Genomic DNA, 16,965 nt, shown 5'->3' on the forward strand with positions numbered 1-16,965 from the left:
GGTATCTTCATCATTATTACATTGGTCTCTTCTGCGCTGAAGAATGAATTGGGAAATTATTTTAATGTCAAAAGAAACATACATCTTTACTCTATTTTTCCACATAATCACCGTGCAGATTGAGGCATTTGTCGTACCGATGCACCAGTTTTCCAATACCCTCTGCATAAAATGATGCCACCTGCCTATTCAGCCACGTTTTAACAGTGCTCTGCAGTTCATCATTGGCGTTGAAGCGTCGTCCTCCAAGCCACTTTTTCAACGTGGGGAAAAAGTGATCGTCACTCGGTGCCAAATCCGGACTGTAAAGAGGGTGATCAAACACTTCCCATCGAAATCTTGCAAGGAGTTGTGTTGTTTTGCTGACCTTGAAATGAGTGGAAATTGTTCAGACAGTTCTGAAATCGTGAATCGACGTCTCTCACGAACAACTGCATCAACTCTCTGAACTGTTTCATCTGTTGCTACCGACTTCCTTCCTTGGCCACCTTCATCATGAACATCAATACGGCCTTCGCGGAATTTTGGACACCACTCTCGCACAATGCCATCGCTCATAAAGTTTTCACCGTACACAACACTCATTCGGCGATGGATTTCTGCTGCAGTTTGCCTTTCTGCCTGTAAGATACGGATGACTCCACGCAGCTCGCATTTCGCCGTACAGTTTATCGTTGCAGCCATGTTGACATTCCCATAACCAAGCTTCAACTGAGGTGTGAGTTGGCCACTCCACATGGTTGGTGGAAGGGGGTAAACACTATGAGACGTGTCGATTCGTGTACGAGCGATTAGGGTATCGATTAATGGGCATGCCATGGAGAAATGAAACTGTAATCACACTGCAGGGCACTGTTAAAACATGGCTGAATAGGCACGAGGCATCATTTTATGCAGAGGGTATTGGAAAGCTGGTGCATGGTAGCGGTCATGGCAGGCCCAGCCCGTGCAGGCGCCGGTGTCAGGCTCCCGGAGTTCGCCGGACAGGACCACGAGAACCCACGAACATTCGGCCATACCTGCCACGAACATTCGGCCATACCTGCCGCGACCGTTTGGCCCATTACGGCGTCCCACTCGACGAGTGGACGGAGCGAGTGAGTGACCAGCTTCAGAGGTGCAGCTCGTGACTGGTGGGCCATGGTCGGAGAAGGCAAAATGGCATTGGACGACTTCATCTCCCGGCTGGAGAACCGGTTCAACGACGCGCGGGCACAGGCACAGTGTCGGCGCTCTCTGTTCTGTACGCCGCAAGGGGACGACGAGGACGTTGAGTCGTTCATACGAGCCAGAGTACGACTCCATCGCCATCTAGCCACTGGAGGTTATCTAAGTGAGGCCCTAGGACAGGTGGTTGATCTATTGAGGCGGGAGTTGCGCCCACACCTGAGGGGACACACTGGACGTAACCTGGAGGACTTTGTGCAACTAGCCAGGGAAATCGAGCGGGACATACAGGTGCTCACCACAAGAACTCGTCAACAGGGGTCGACGCGGCCACAGCCTGTAGCACCGGAGGATAGGCTGGTGGTGGTGCCCTACAGAGCCCCAGCATCTTCAAACGCTACGCCGGCGGGCGAAAGGGGGGGCCGCGCTCCTCCGACGGCGGCAGCACTGCCGCCTGAACAAGCGGCGCCACAGAACCTGTACGCAGATGAGCAGTGAACACGACCACCTAGGTGCAGATATTGCCAAGGGGTGGTATACCACTTGCACGAAGTCTGCCCAACCTGTGCGGCGCTGGAACAAGCTCAATGTCCAGGAACTTCCCCGGTGGGAAACGCAAATTAGGGAGCAGCGTACCCGTGGACTACTGCTCCCAGCTTACGGCCTCATCACCGACAACAAGCCCCGCCCGTACAGACTTGTCAACCGTCCCGTCAGGCGGTGGTGCCACGCACCATGTGGCGACGTCCAGCTCCGGGTCGCCGACTTACCACGCCGAGCCATTGGCACACTAAGCGACCCTGGCACCACCTGCGGGGCACGACCACGCACCGCCGCCACCTGTCATGTCAGGCAGTGGTGCCACGCACCACGTGTCGACGCTCCGCTCTGGGTCGTCGACGCGTTACGCCGAGCCATCGGCGCACACAGCGACCCTGCACCATCTGTGGGGCACGACCACGCACTGCCACCACCTGTCATGTCAGGCGGTGGTGCCACGCACCACGTGTCGATGCCCCGCTCCGGGTCGTCGACGCGCCACGCCGATCCATCGGCGCACACGGCGCCCCGGCACCACCTGCGGGGCACGACCACGCACCACTGCCACCTGTCACGTCAGGTGGTGGTGCTGCGCACCACGAGTCGGCGCCCCGCTCTGGGTTGTTGACGCGCCACACCAAGGCACCGGCGACCCAGGCAGCGCGGATGACAGCACTAAACCGGCTGGGACGAGCGGGTGACAACACGGGGAGCCAGATCCGTGTGCCAGTCCTGGTCAACGGGCAGCCCGTCCACGCCCTGATGGACACCGCGGTGAGCCACTCCTACATCGCCGCACACCTGGAACCTGAGACATAGCTGGAGTCAGGTGAGGAGGACGTCCTTCTGGCCACTCATGGGACCCGCGCGCTCACATCTGGGCGCGCCCAGGTAAGAATCACCATTCGAGACATGGTTAGTCAGACCACCGCCCTGGTGCTGCGAGAGTTGTGGGACGACCTCATCCTGGGGCTCTCGTGGCTCGTCCAGGAGTACGCGTCCATTGATGTCAAAGACGGTAAGGTGCATGTAGGACGTGCGTATCGCAGGACGGTGTACAGCATCGGCGGGGACAGGCCACTCGTGACCACACTGGCCATCATTGTAGGTGAATTATGCAATGAGGTCCCTGCAGAACACGTCGACAGATTTAACGAGGTTCTGGCACAGCATCCCCAGGTGATCGCGGCTGCGGACATGTTACGTCGCACAACGGTAACACAACACACGATTCCTACTCGACCTCATGAACCTAAATTTGTTAAACCTTTTGGGTTTGGACCCCAGGAACACGAGGCCATCCAGGTACAGATATCCGAAATGTTGTGTGATGGGGTGATCGAGCTGAGCGAGTCACCTTACAACTGCCTAGTGGTGATGGCGAAAAAAAAGGATGGCTCCCTCAGGTTTTGTGTCAACTTTAAACCTATCAACTCCATCACCATTCCGGCCCCACCACCCCTCATTAATATCACGGACGCTCTGGCAGGACTAGGGGACGCCCGTATCTTCACTTCATTAGACCTTAAGTCGGGGTATTGGCAGGTCCCAGTATGCCCTGAGGACAGACACAAGACCGCATTCACCGCCCCCGAAGGCCGCAGGTTTCAGTTCTGTGCCATGCCGTTCTGGCTGATGGATGCCCCCGCGACCTTCCAGACCATGATGGTCCGCGTCCTCGATGTGTTCGTGGGCAAGTTTGCTGCAGCCTACCTGGACGACGTGATCGTCTGGTCGCGGATGTGGGAGGAGCATGCGCAGCACCTTGCCATGGTTCTCGAGCGGCTGGCCAGACATGGGCTGACCTGAGCGCCCCACAAATTTCACGTCGGTGCCACGGAGCTCGAATACCTGGGTCACATTGTGAGTGCTAACGTATATCGACCCCTGCCAGCGCAACTTGATCTGATAGAATCTAAGACCGCACCATGTACCCGCAAACAATTACAGCAGCTCATAGGCCTACTCAATTGGCTGAGGGGCTTCATCCCCCACTTCGCCACAGTCACGGCACCGATGACAGCCCTTCTCTTCCCCAAGACCAGGTTCAAGTGGACTGATGAGGCTAACCGCGCGCTGGCTGACGTAAAGCGCTTGTTCCGGGAGTGCCACACGTTCGCCCGCCTCCGCCCCGAGGAGCACGTGTTCTTGCAGACTGACGCAAGTCAGGAGGGGATGGGGGCGGTGTTGTACCAAGTAGGTCCAGAGGGGGAATGGCGTGTAGTGGAATATGCGAGCGCCAAGTTCAGCCCCGCAGTGCGCCGCTATCATGTCAATAAACAGGAGTGCCTCGCGGTCGTGTGGGCGGTAGGGCACTACAGACACCACCTGGAGGGCAGGCCTTTTACCCTCCATACCGATAGTCAGTGTCTCAAGTGGCTAGACTCGGTACAGGGCCGCAAATAAAAATTCACACGGTGGGCCCAGACCCTCCAAAGCTTCGACTTCCACGTCAAGCACGTTCCAGGGCACGAGAACCAGCTGGCTGACGAACTATCACGACACCCCGACCATAACACCGAGTACCACGATGAGGGCAGCTGGGATGAACTGCTACCGCCAGTGGGACACACTGCGTACACTCCGGGGACAGGCGAACACGCGGTTCTATATGCCACTGTTTCCAACACGAGTCCAGACACGTCTCTCCCCGACACGCTTACGGACCTACATCGTGTTGTGCTGGGGGCGCAACAAGACGACGAGTCAGTGGGGGAGTGGGTGGCAAGATGCGGGGGACAGGTGCAGCCGTACCATAAATCTGTTGACAGGGAGCTGCAGACGCGGGTACCGGAGGACATGGAAACCTGGAGGACGTACGTACCCGCAGCTGCCCGTTCAGCTGTCCTGAGATTTTACCACGACCACGACCTGGCTGGCCACCCGGGCGCGGAACAAACTCAAGGGGCACTGCGCCGGAAGTATCATTGGCCCGGCGTTGCCAGGGACGTCCGCGACTACTTGCGGAGGTGCCAGCTGTGTCAGCAGCCAAAGTCGCGGCGGGCCGACGGAGTAGAGCAACAGCAGCCCCGCAGACCAAGTGAACCTTTTCACACACTAGCCTTAGACATCATGGGGCCGTACCCCGTACGTCGCGCGGGAAAAGGTTTTTAGTCATAATAACCAACCTTTTACCCGCTGGGTCGAAGCTTTCCCAGTCTCCAACGTCAGGTCGGGCACCATCTTGTCCCTACTAGAAACTGAGGTCTACCCGCGATTCGGCTTCCCGAAGATACTGCTAACAGACAATGGATGCCAGTTCACCGGGGGGAGCTGGCGAACCAGATGCCACCGGTGGGGAATTTCCCATCACACCATAACCACATACCATCTCCGGGCGAATCCCACGGAACGGAGGAACCAGGAGATAAAGGTTCAGCTTCGCCTCCGTCTCAGGGAGGATCATTCAAAGTGGGACATACACCTGCCCAAATTATTGTACTGTCTGCGCCGAAGCACCAATGCAGTCACGGCCACTCCCCGACCGAACTGCTCCTGGGACAGAACCTGGCCCTCCCTGGGGAATGTTGGGTAGCCGCTGCAGCTACCGAGGACCTATGGGGGGAGGAAATCGCAGCCATGAGGTAGCAGGCACGCGCTCAACAAGAACAATTCCTGGCTCAAAAAACACCACAGTCTACCCGTCCTCCAGTACAGCTTGAACCCGGCCAGTGGGTGTACGTTCGGCAGCACCACCTATCTTCTGGAAGACTCAACTTCTGCGTGGGGCTGGCCCCCAAGTGGTCTGAACCACGCCAAATTCTGTGGCAAACCGGTCCATCCACGTACACCGTTCGCACCCCCAGCGGGCGACCAGCCACGGTACAACGAGACGACTTGCGCCTCGCAGTCAATGACCTGACCCCAACAGGGGTGGGATCCCCGGGTGATAGGCCACCAGACACACCTCCGAGCCCGACTCCGGGCTCACCCGACCCGGACGTGGCTGACCTGTACAGTCACCACGACGGCTACGCAACTGCCCCATCACCTACACCAATGTCAGATACTGTTTGTTCCATACCAGGGACTCCACCCGAGTCCACAAATATCATGGACTCCCCAGTTCCAGACTGCCCCTCACCCAGCATCCTTCCTCTTGCAGAGGACGCTAGCTTGCCGATGACCAAACTAGTTCCAACCTCTCAGGCTGAGGAGGAGACGGCTCACCTTGTCTGGCAGCCGGACGCTGGGGACTTAAACAGTGTGGCGGACGATGTCGACGAGCCCTGGTGGCCGCTGTATGTTAGCTTGAACAAGTCCACTTTCACAATGTCCGTTGAGGAGCCTATGTCAGAGGGGGAGGGGGAAGTAGCGCAGAGGCAGTATCCGCAGAGGCGGCGGCGGCTGATGACCAACACGTGCTGCTCGCAGCAACAGGTGCAAGCTAACGGCTCGACAGGCCCTGGGAAGGGCACGCGGCTGATAACACCGGGGACAGTGGTGAGGGGGAGAACCAAGCCATTCTAGATATCAATGCCAGTGCTAACACCATCCCTTCCAGGCGGGCACGGTGCCCTCCGGTCCATCTGCAGGATTATGTCACCGGAATCATACAGAATCAGGGAAATGCGAGCATCCAGGGGGTGACCAGTGCACACCAGGGAGGGCGGCATGAGCAGGCAGCACCAATATTGCATCCTACTAGAGTATCACACCACGTTCCACAGGTACCAACACATTTAAGGGACTACTTTCTGGGTCAAATCACGACTGCGGAGTCCCGAGGGATGACGGGGCTGTCGCCAACTCCGGCAAGGGAGGACCCACACCCATTTTTCAATCCATTAGTAGGCTCGCAGTCGAGCACAAATCAAATCCCATAAAACTCACTATTTATGCCCTCCAGATGGGTCATGCCAGAACCACCATTAATTCAATTATAGAAACACTTATGAGGTATGCCACACCCAGGGGCCCCACCTCGCTCTAACCCCCTTAGTGCGACGAGCCAGTGCACCACTTCCATGCATGTGAGGAGTAGTGTTGTTGAGCATAATGGCCTCCTTTGTGGGGGGGGGGGGGGCATTTGACACCAACCGCCGGTGCTCCCTCTGGTCCGCTAAGACCGTTATGTCACAACAACACTTACTCTTAAGTGCATCGAACACGCCCGAGCATGATGTCCGCCGAGTGAGTGTAAATGTACCGCGACGAACGCCATGTCGATTATAGCGCCCGGCCGGGTGTGGCAATGCGCTAAACTAAATCAGTAATTATTTTTTTAACTCAAAAACAACCAAATTAATAACAATTAAAAGATAATTAATTCAAGGGAAATTATGTCGAATTGTTTAATAATCATATATTGTGAAATATGTCATTAAGTCCAAAACTGGTCGGAGCTGTTTTCCTGCGCTTCACGTGTCACGGCGCGAGGCCGCAGGGTAGTCTCGCGCCAGTTGCCGTCGGGGACTCGCAGGGGTCGGTCGCTCCGCGAACGCAGAGCCTTCAGATTTCGCGCCTCATCCAAGTCTCCACAATAGTGTAAGTTCTTAAAATATTTTAATCTGCTCTGCGCCGACCCCACTCAGTCGCACGTCTTTTCGTGCTACTCGTTACCTAATAATTTTATCCCAACAGGGGGTTTTGCATTTATTACGTAATTTTAATGTCCAGAGTTTAAGGACAGCGTAAATGAGTTACGCAGTTTCCGGCTTAAAAGCCAAGTAATCGTTATCGTCGAAGGCTCCTAGCCAGCCACGTTTGTCGAGTTCTTACTCGTTAATCTACGTATCTAACTGTCATCTAATTTAAATGTGTAACTTCTACGTTTAATCTAACCACGTCATAACTGTTTAATTAGTGACTGTAACTTGTATGTGTTATCTAACCGGACCTACGTACTTTTCGGGACTTTTATGTTTTGCAACAGGTTAGATTGCAACTAACTTTAGAACATTCATTCGTAAGTGCTGTTTTACGTAATAACGTCAATCTCTGCATAAGCTGTTGCACCATTGCAACTCCGCGACTATCCGCTGCATCTTTCATGTTGATAACGGCCACAGTGTAAGTCCGCACATACCATTTTGCCAACTATCCTGGTCGCGCGCATCGTCTACGCATAGAGACTCACGTGCCGCGACGGTCAGACAACAGACGCGGCCAGTACTTGGACTAGTATATTGTCACGTCTCACTTTCAGAGGGGGGGTTCAATTCTTCAAAAATGTAGCTCTGAACATAAGAAACTCAAAACATTAACTAGCCATAGAGCATCTCACTGAGGATTGAATCTTAGTAGGTGTATTCTTATACAAGAATAGAAAATCAGGATACTGAGAAAAAAATAAGAGTAACCTAAAAACAATAGAACAATCACATTTATTTATAACAATTAAATAAAGCTGACAAATAATGAGGCACCTTCCATGTCCGCTACCAGCCTTATAGATATTCCGACAGAAAAACAATAAACCATATATAAGATTTTCTTAGTAGTACTAACACATTAACATAATCGTAATAATTTCCTCCAGGCCACCCAGTGATACCAAGCTTCATTAGCTCTTCCACAACTTCATTTTTAAAATTTATTAAGAACATCCACTACCTTGAAACGGATTTTAGAAATTATTTAGTTTAAGTTTATAACGTCATCATTTACATGAAAAGACAAGGATCGTGATGCAAACAAATTACCGAGTTATACTTGAAAATAAAAAGGGAACGGTAGTGCTCAACGTATTACACGTTAAAACCACTAAGTTTCTAAGAACAAATTATTTATAAGAGCAAATAATACACCAAACGAGAATTTTTAAAGTTAACTACGAAGAAACACTGAAGGCTAAGAGTCCGGCATCACTCAGGCGCCATTTCCGATAGCACTCACCTAACCATTACCAAGTCGCCGCGCGGCCGGGCAGCATGACAGCCTTCCACAGGATTACCGCCCCGCGAAAACATTTTACATCTCTTTTAAGCTATTTTCTTGGCCGCAAAACCCCTACGGGGAAAACATCCTGACGGGAAGTTTTCCTGTGTTTTACAAACACGTAAAGTTATTACAACAAGCCGGCCGCGCGGTCGGCCGCACCAGGTTGCCCACGTAGTCAGAAAACCGGCCGCTAGATTGCGACACTCGCCTGCGCACGGCGACTGCGCACAATCTGCGCTCTCAGCTGGCCTCAAAAAAAAAACGACAAACAAGTCTGCGCCGCGTTTCTCTGGAACTGCAGCAAACAACGTGTCAGCTGGCCTGGCTGAAACGCGGTCACGCCTGCGTTCCCAGACAAAGACGTGCAAGACTCGCACTCTTCCAGCCCCCCCGCAAACCCAAATCCAACAAAGGTGTTACCCCATCTTAGCGTGAGGGAAACCAAGTCCCGAACTAGCGAAAAGAATTTAAAATTGTATTTTCAACAAATAAACTAATTAAATAAATTAATGATAATTTTGAGCTACGCGACATCACCCCGGGCGGCAGGAGCTTGTGCCCCACAAGCTTACAACAATGCTTGGGGAATATTTAAGTTTGCTTCAAAAAAAAAACCAATTGTCCCTATCATTTCTATGTGATCCAGTTACAAATTTAAATTAGTGATTACAGTGGTTGTTGTTTAGGTATAAATACCAACTCTAAGTTCTACTAGCACTTATTGACAATTTCCTCTCTGAGTTCTAAACTGTGACTTTGGTTGTGCCTGTAATCTCATGGTATCCAGTTCCCCGCGTAATTGTTTTAATTGTTTATTAAACTCTATCAAACTGTCCTCAATTCTCGTGTTGATAGATGACAATTCTCTTTCTGGTGTTTGAATTTCTTTAAGATTTCTGATAGGTACTTGTTCCTGTTTCGAATTTACCCACTGTGTCCTCTCATGATTTTTAGCGTAATACAGACCTGCCTCAATATTCCTCAAATTACCTAGTAACTGTTCCACAGTATTGTTTGGGAAAAGCATAACTTTCTCTACAATGTCTGGCCTTAACCCACGCAATACATATCTAACCTTACTAGCTTCATTCATCTTAGCATCAAGTCGGTTACAAAGATTCAATATGTCGTACACAAATGACTCGAAAGGTTCATCTACTGCTTGTACTCGCGCCTGCAATCTTAACTCTAAGTCCTCTATGTGACCCACTCTCACAAACGCATCCCTTAATTTATTTGCTAATTCCTCAAATGTAGTTAAATTCTCCAATGTGCTCTCACAGCTGTCATACCATTTTAAAGCAGGCCCTCTCAAAAATGTAGGCAAGTATGACAAACATTTTTGCTCATTCCACCCATTTACCTTGGCTGCTCTGCGAAACTGTTTTAAAAATTCCTCAACCTCCTCACATCTCTTTCCAAAAAAATATCCCGGGTCCACAAAACACCTGCCTGTCTCCATGTTTAAATTCTGATCTTTCAATTCTGGTTTTATGTCGCTTAATTTATCTTTTAACACTTTCAATGATTCATCATCTGACGAAGAACTACTATCACTGTTCTCAGGGTTTTTTACTTTGTCATCCAATATTTCAATTGTGTATTTACTAGCCATCCCTAATAGACTCCACCTTAAATTATTTTCATTAGTCCTTAACTTAAGCATACATTTCACATTTCACCTTAAATTAATTATTGTTAGACAAATACAGCCATCCCTGGTCTCCCACTGGTTTCCTGAAATAACCTAAAATAAATTTTATTATCATTACACAATTAATCCTATAAACACATCAATCTTAATACACCAGCTGCACTGCATGCTCTTCTTCTTCACTAAAATAAATCAAAATGTTAGACCACACCTAACACTCTTATCTTAATTTATTTTTCAGTATCCCAACATTCTTTATACCTACTAACCGGCGATCTCCACCATTTGTCACGTCTCACTTTCAGAGGGGGGGTTCAATTCTTCAAAAATGTAGCTCTGAACATAAGAAACTCAAAACATTAACTAGCCATAGAGCATCTCACTGAGGATTGAATCTTAGTAGGTGTATTCTTATACAAGAATAGAAAATCAGGATACTGAGAAAAAAATAAGAGTAACCTAAAAACAATAGAACAATCACATTTATTTATAACAATTAAATAAAGCTGACAAATAATGAGGCACCTTCCATGTCCGCTACCAGCCTTATAGATATTCCGACAGAAAAACAATAAACCATATATAAGATTTTCTTAGTAGTACTAACACATTAACATAATCGTAATAATTTCCTCCAGGCCACCCAGTGATACCAAGCTTCATTAGCTCTTCCACAACTTCATTTTTAAAATTTATTAAGAACATCCACTACCTTGAAACGGATTTTAGAAATTATTTAGTTTAAGTTTATAACGTCATCATTTACATGAAAAGACAAGGATCGTGATGCAAACAAATTACCGAGTTATACTTGAAAATAAAAAGGGAACGGTAGTGCTCAACGTATTACACGTTAAAACCACTAAGTTTCTAAGAACAAATTATTTATAAGAGCAAATAATACACCAAACGAGAATTTTTAAAGTTAACTACGAAGAAACACTGAAGGCTAAGAGTCCGGCATCACTCAGGCGCCATTTCCGATAGCACTCACCTAACCATTACCAAGTCGCCGCGCGGCCGGGCAGCATGACAGCCTTCCACAGGATTACCGCCCCGCGAAAACATTTTACATCTCTTTTAAGCTATTTTCTTGGCCGCAAAACCCCTACGGGGAAAACATCCTGACGGGAAGTTTTCCTGTGTTTTACAAACACGTAAAGTTATTACATGCTGCCCGGCCGCGCGGTCGGCCGCACCAGGTTGCCCACGTAGTCAGAAAACCGGCCGCTAGATTGCGACACTCGCCTGCGCACGGCGACTGCGCACAATCTGCGCTCTCAGCTGGCCTCAAAAAAAAAACGACAAACAAGTCTGCGCCGCGTTTCTCTGGAACTGCAGCAAACAACGTGTCAGCTGGCCTGGCTGAAACGCGGTCACGCCTGCGTTCCCAGACAAAGACGTGCAAGACTCGCACTCTTCCAGCCCCCCCGCAAACCCAAATCCAACAAAGGTGTTACCCCATCTTAGCGTGAGGGAAACCAAGTCCCGAACTAGCGAAAAGAATTTAAAATTGTATTTTCAACAAATAAACTAATTAAATAAATTAATGATAATTTTGAGCTACGCGACAATATGTAACGGTTCTTAATAAAGCGCAGTGTCGTGTCAACCAGTTTACCATTTATTTATAAGGCGTCCTGGGTGGCCTGAACAGCCCAGGTAGATTTCGAACCGCGACGCGCTCCTGCCTGCAGCCACGAGGCCGAACCCCCGTTAATATCCCTGAGATCACTTTTCAAATTAATAAGTACTTAAAAAACTTAGACAGGCAGCGGGAGTGACGTCAGTGCTTTATAATACAAATGAATTTGTAAACATGCAAATACCATTATGAACTTACAAATATATATTTACACACTTAAATACTATAGACTGTGTCACTTTATTCTGTTATAGATGTATACATTGAGTGGTGATGCTACATGGAGGTCTGAAATGTTAGGAGAGCAAATGGCATTGGACTTTATACATGATTGGAGGTCGATTGTCACGCGGGTGGCTTTCGACACATCGGTGGCACGGGCTGTTCGACATTCTATACGTCGCACTGCACCACATAGGTATTTGTTCGTTGCACACATACTTATCATGCGTCGTTGAAACTAAATACCTAAGCGACAAGAGGGAGCACTGGCCTTCGGTATCAAGTTTTTAATGTCTTTAACCACTTTGTCATACCTAAAATATACCCGTTCCTTTTAGAGAAGCTTTGACTACACTAAACTATCCGAATATAAACTTTCGTTTAACAAATTCTGACTTGTGCATAAGAGATATTGTCAATAATAAAATTTCATTTAAGAAATTCTGACTTGTGTATAAGAGATATTGTCCAATTAGTTTTATGTTGGACTAGCAACTTATGTTATTGTGCGACAAAATGAAATTTTTGTTTGCAAAAGGTGCATTTTTAATATAAAATTTACATCAATTACCTTGTTGATAGAATAGTTAACAAAGGCATCGTGACTTGCGCAGTGATATAGTCTGACGTGTCCCGGCAACAGCGTCCAGTGCTGGAGTGGCTTGAAGTGTGTTGAACACCCTCCTGGGGTGTGATGTCCTCAGTCATCACTGTCGAGCATCTCCTGAAGGCGGACCGTCTTCCAGGCAGAGTAGAGCTGTAGCTTTCCCTCTTACTGGGAAACAAAGAGGAGGAGGAGGGAAGGAAATGTTCTAGAGCGCAATTCTCGAAAGGCAGCTCCGGGGGAGGTTCCTAGAGGGTAATCCTCAAGAGACCACTCTAGGGGAAGAGGGCTGCTCCAGCAGAGGATTCCAGAGTGTAATCCCAAAGGAGTGCTCTGGTTTCCCTTCAAACACATAAATCTTTCGCCTTTTCTCATGTGCCGCTGTTTCCTCATATGCTCGGCCGAGAGCGTGTGACAGCGATACCAGGAACTATTATGTTCCCATAACCGCCGCCGATCCATTATATTGCCATCCGGGGCAGTTAGTGTGTGCGAGACCAGAAACCGAAGTTTCTATAACTCGCTTAGTGCATTGTAAATCAGGTGCACCCCACACTTTTGTAAAATCACTTGGATCAACGGGCGGGGCGCGTGTCTTGTTGGATAAGTTTGGCACACGGACCTGTGTGTGCGCTGGTAGGTTGTGTAATGCTATATAAATTACGTGTACCTAATTCGGCAGGGGGGAGAAGCTCCCCACCAGCTAGATCGGCTAGCTGGCGTGATGTAGTGTCATGTTGGTGTGCATTCGAGGCTTGATAGTGTGCTGTATTTGCAAGTGAACTAATTAAACTCGGGTGTGGCATGTACTGTAAAGCTGTGCGAGCAGCTCCTCCGAACCCCTAGGAACACAGAACATGCATGGGTAGTGAGGCCACTTGTGACGGCCTCAGTCGTCTTGGTTATTACTATTACCTTTATTTTGCGTAAAGTTTATTTTAAGATGAGTTAATTTTTTCAATAACATTATTTATGTGTTTATATTATTTAATGGTGTATGTTATTATTTATTTATTGTAACTTTTTAATCGTATACCTTTTTTATTTTACGTTAAGTACCCTTATTCTGGAGTGGGATTTGCAAGAAATAACCAGAACGATCTAGCGGAGTGTGGGGAGGTAGTAGAGGAGGGGGGGTGACGTCAGCTGACGTGACAAGGGGAGGCGACGGCCAGCTGTTTGCAGCGGGGGAGTGTGTGTTTGACCGCCGGCCGCGGAACTACTCGGTGGATAGTAGAATTTGCATCCCAGCGATGAGTAACTGGTGTTACGTTACGTGAATAAGATTGAATATGACGGTAACGCCACGACACCTTGGGCGAAGCAACATAAGTGGTGGTATACGAGAACGCGATATTTTGGGGCCTAGTGCACGGGCCACCGATACAGCGCGATGCAAGAGGCGCTAAAAAGTGAGTGGGGTTTACACCCGACCCCGGCAGTCACCAACTACAGAGGTATGCTTCAGTAACAAGTAAGTGCGAGAACTGGTTTTGTACTATTTGCCCGGCTGGTATGACTTATGGAAGACGTGTTTGAAAGACAGAGTGCGGCGACGGGGATTGCTGGTTGAATTATCTAGACTGAAGGACGTCACTATTTTGTTCCCCCCCCCCCCCTACTCCGTAATAGACTTTGTGGGACTTTGGAATATAATTAAGTTTAGTGTAAGAGTGCCTGTATACAAATGTCGCTACATGCGTTGAATTCAATTATAGCAATTTAAATGATATCTCGAATTAACCTTTTAGATCCCTTTACCCTTTTACAGTACTTAATTTTGAGCATCTTATTTTTGGTAATTCATTATTATAACTATCACAATAGGTTATGCAGGACTGTCGGTAAATTTAGCATGCTAATGATTTATTTTGCGCACTGGCCAAATGTTACACCAGTCCATGCGCGTCTGTTGAATTTAATTTTACTACACTTTCAATATCAGCATGGCAGTGGTGACGCGTATACGGGACTGGCGTGGCGAGTGCGGACGTGTGCAACTGCCCCGGTATAAGGGGGGTTGGCCGCAGTAGTTAGCCCATATGTGAATGTAATAGGTAGTCCTGGTCGACACTCGCACAGGCATATCATCGTGTGGTCGTGTTGGTGAACGAAAAAAGAAAATACATAGGTTAGTACTCCACTGGCCGCCTTAGGGGCCGAACTATTGCGTTCCAATATAGTTCGGTCAAAGTTAGGCCGAGCCAGTATTGCTGTAGCTAGCCCCCAGGCTGTTGTCTTCTACACCTGAAAAATAGAACGTGAAATTAATAAATGAAGGTCGTCATATTCTATTATTGTTTGAGCAGAGAGATGCCCTCGTCCAGGGTTTTTTTTTCTAATTTTTTTTATTATAAATGTTTGAATTATTTTTTAAATGTATTTTATAATTTTTATTATTATATATTTTTTAAATATTTTATATATTTTTAATTATTTTATTTCTTTTTGTAATTAAATCTAAATTAAAAACTACTATACAAGCCGCTAGAGCCCTGCCCTGACAGGCATGCATGCCTCTCGGCCCGGATACCCAGCGAGGGCTGGGGCAGCTCCCTCTACCAGTTCACCTGCATAATTCTGCCTTGACAAGGTGCTACGACGTGTGTGTGGATTGTCGCGCGTGTTGTAGTGGTGTGACTGTAAAATGTTACATAGCCCGGGGAAGGGAAAATAAATATTTATTAGGTGATGATAAGATTTACGGAACTAGCTTTGTTAATTCAAAATCCCATGTCTTCCGAAACGCGGCCGGCACTGGAGGTGAAGTCTACCAGGCGGGTCGCGCCCTTCAGGCATAGGGAGTCAGTCCTAACACAACAGGCAGAGAACCCGAGGGGTCCGATCATACACCTTCGTGCTTCGGACCGTTTTGAATTTCTTAAACAGGGTGGTAGAGTTAATGGAAAATGTTTAAAGCAGAGCTCGATGTCGCTTCCATTTTAATTTTTAATTTAATTTAGGTTTTTTGTGTTTTCGTTGCTCGGACGGGTCATAAATCGCTATTGAATTTATTAAGATGTTTTCATGTTGCGGTAGATCAAGGTAAAATTTATTATTACTCTTTGTGATTATATCTTTAATGTACGGGATTTTGAGTGCATTGTGTATAGCTTCATTGCTGGTGTGTCGGGTGCAGTTTAAGATAGCTCTTAAGAAGTTATTTTGCATTACCTGGAGTCGTCTGATATAGGACTGGGCAGCGTAGCCCCACACCTCACATCCATAGAGAAGCTGCGGGCGTACGATTTGGGTTTAAAGTTGGAGCTTTTTCCGGCGTGGTAAATTTTGAGCTTTAAGCATCGGGTATAGATTCCTTAAATTTCCTGTTGCTTTATTGGTTGATGTTTTAATTTGTTTATTCCAGAGCAGAGATCTGTCTAGTATTAGGCCCAGGTATTTGGCCTCGTTGACATTGGGAATAGTCTGTTGAAAGATTTGCAGTTCCCTGTCAGCTCTGCCTCTGCGTTTTGTTATTATTAGTGTTGATGATTTGGTTACGTTCATTTTGATTCGCCAGCGAGTGTAGTAATGTTCCAGAGCTGTTAACTGTCGCTGAACACATATCATGGCATATTTTAAATTACCAGATTGCTTAATAATTGCTGTGTCGTCCGCGCATAGGCGTGCGCAGGACTTCAGTAGTGGTGGTGCCAGATTACACAACAGCCCTATCATTCACGGACCCGTGACTAAAGCAGGGAGGGGGGGGGGGTCCGGGGGTCCTCCCCCGGAAAAATTTGGATTTGAAAGCGCAAAATGGTGCTATTTAAGGTGTTTCCGAACAAAAACATTAAATACACAGATGTAAAAAATTTAACATTTTTTATGACAAATTATGGCTTTGAACTTTTTAATCGCCAGGAAAACTACTAAACTATTTACAGTTTTAAGCTTTGTTGAGCCATAAAGTAAATTGTACAAATTGTTTGCACGGAATTCATGCTGGTGGCTTTGAAAAACCGTACTTACATGTTTTCTGAAGACGCCAAATAAATGTTAGAAAAAACATTCTCAAATGTTAAGTTTTAAAATCAACAAATCAAGGGAGTTTTTGTAACATACCTCAAATATGTAAAATATTAAAATAATAAAAATACACAAATAAGAGTGGGCAAAAGTTTTAACTTTTGGAATACAACAAAAATGTTTTGTCGGCGACTGCATAGGCCTATAAGTCATCGAGTAATCCTTTTCGGGATCCGGCTTTTTAATTTTAATCACCCATTTATACATCATACAGACATATAT

The sequence above is a fragment of the Bacillus rossius genome, chromosome 3 (genome assembly GCF_032445375.1).
Source record: "Bacillus rossius redtenbacheri isolate Brsri chromosome 3, Brsri_v3, whole genome shotgun sequence".
NCBI classification, from domain to species: domain Eukaryota; kingdom Metazoa; phylum Arthropoda; class Insecta; order Phasmatodea; family Bacillidae; genus Bacillus; species Bacillus rossius.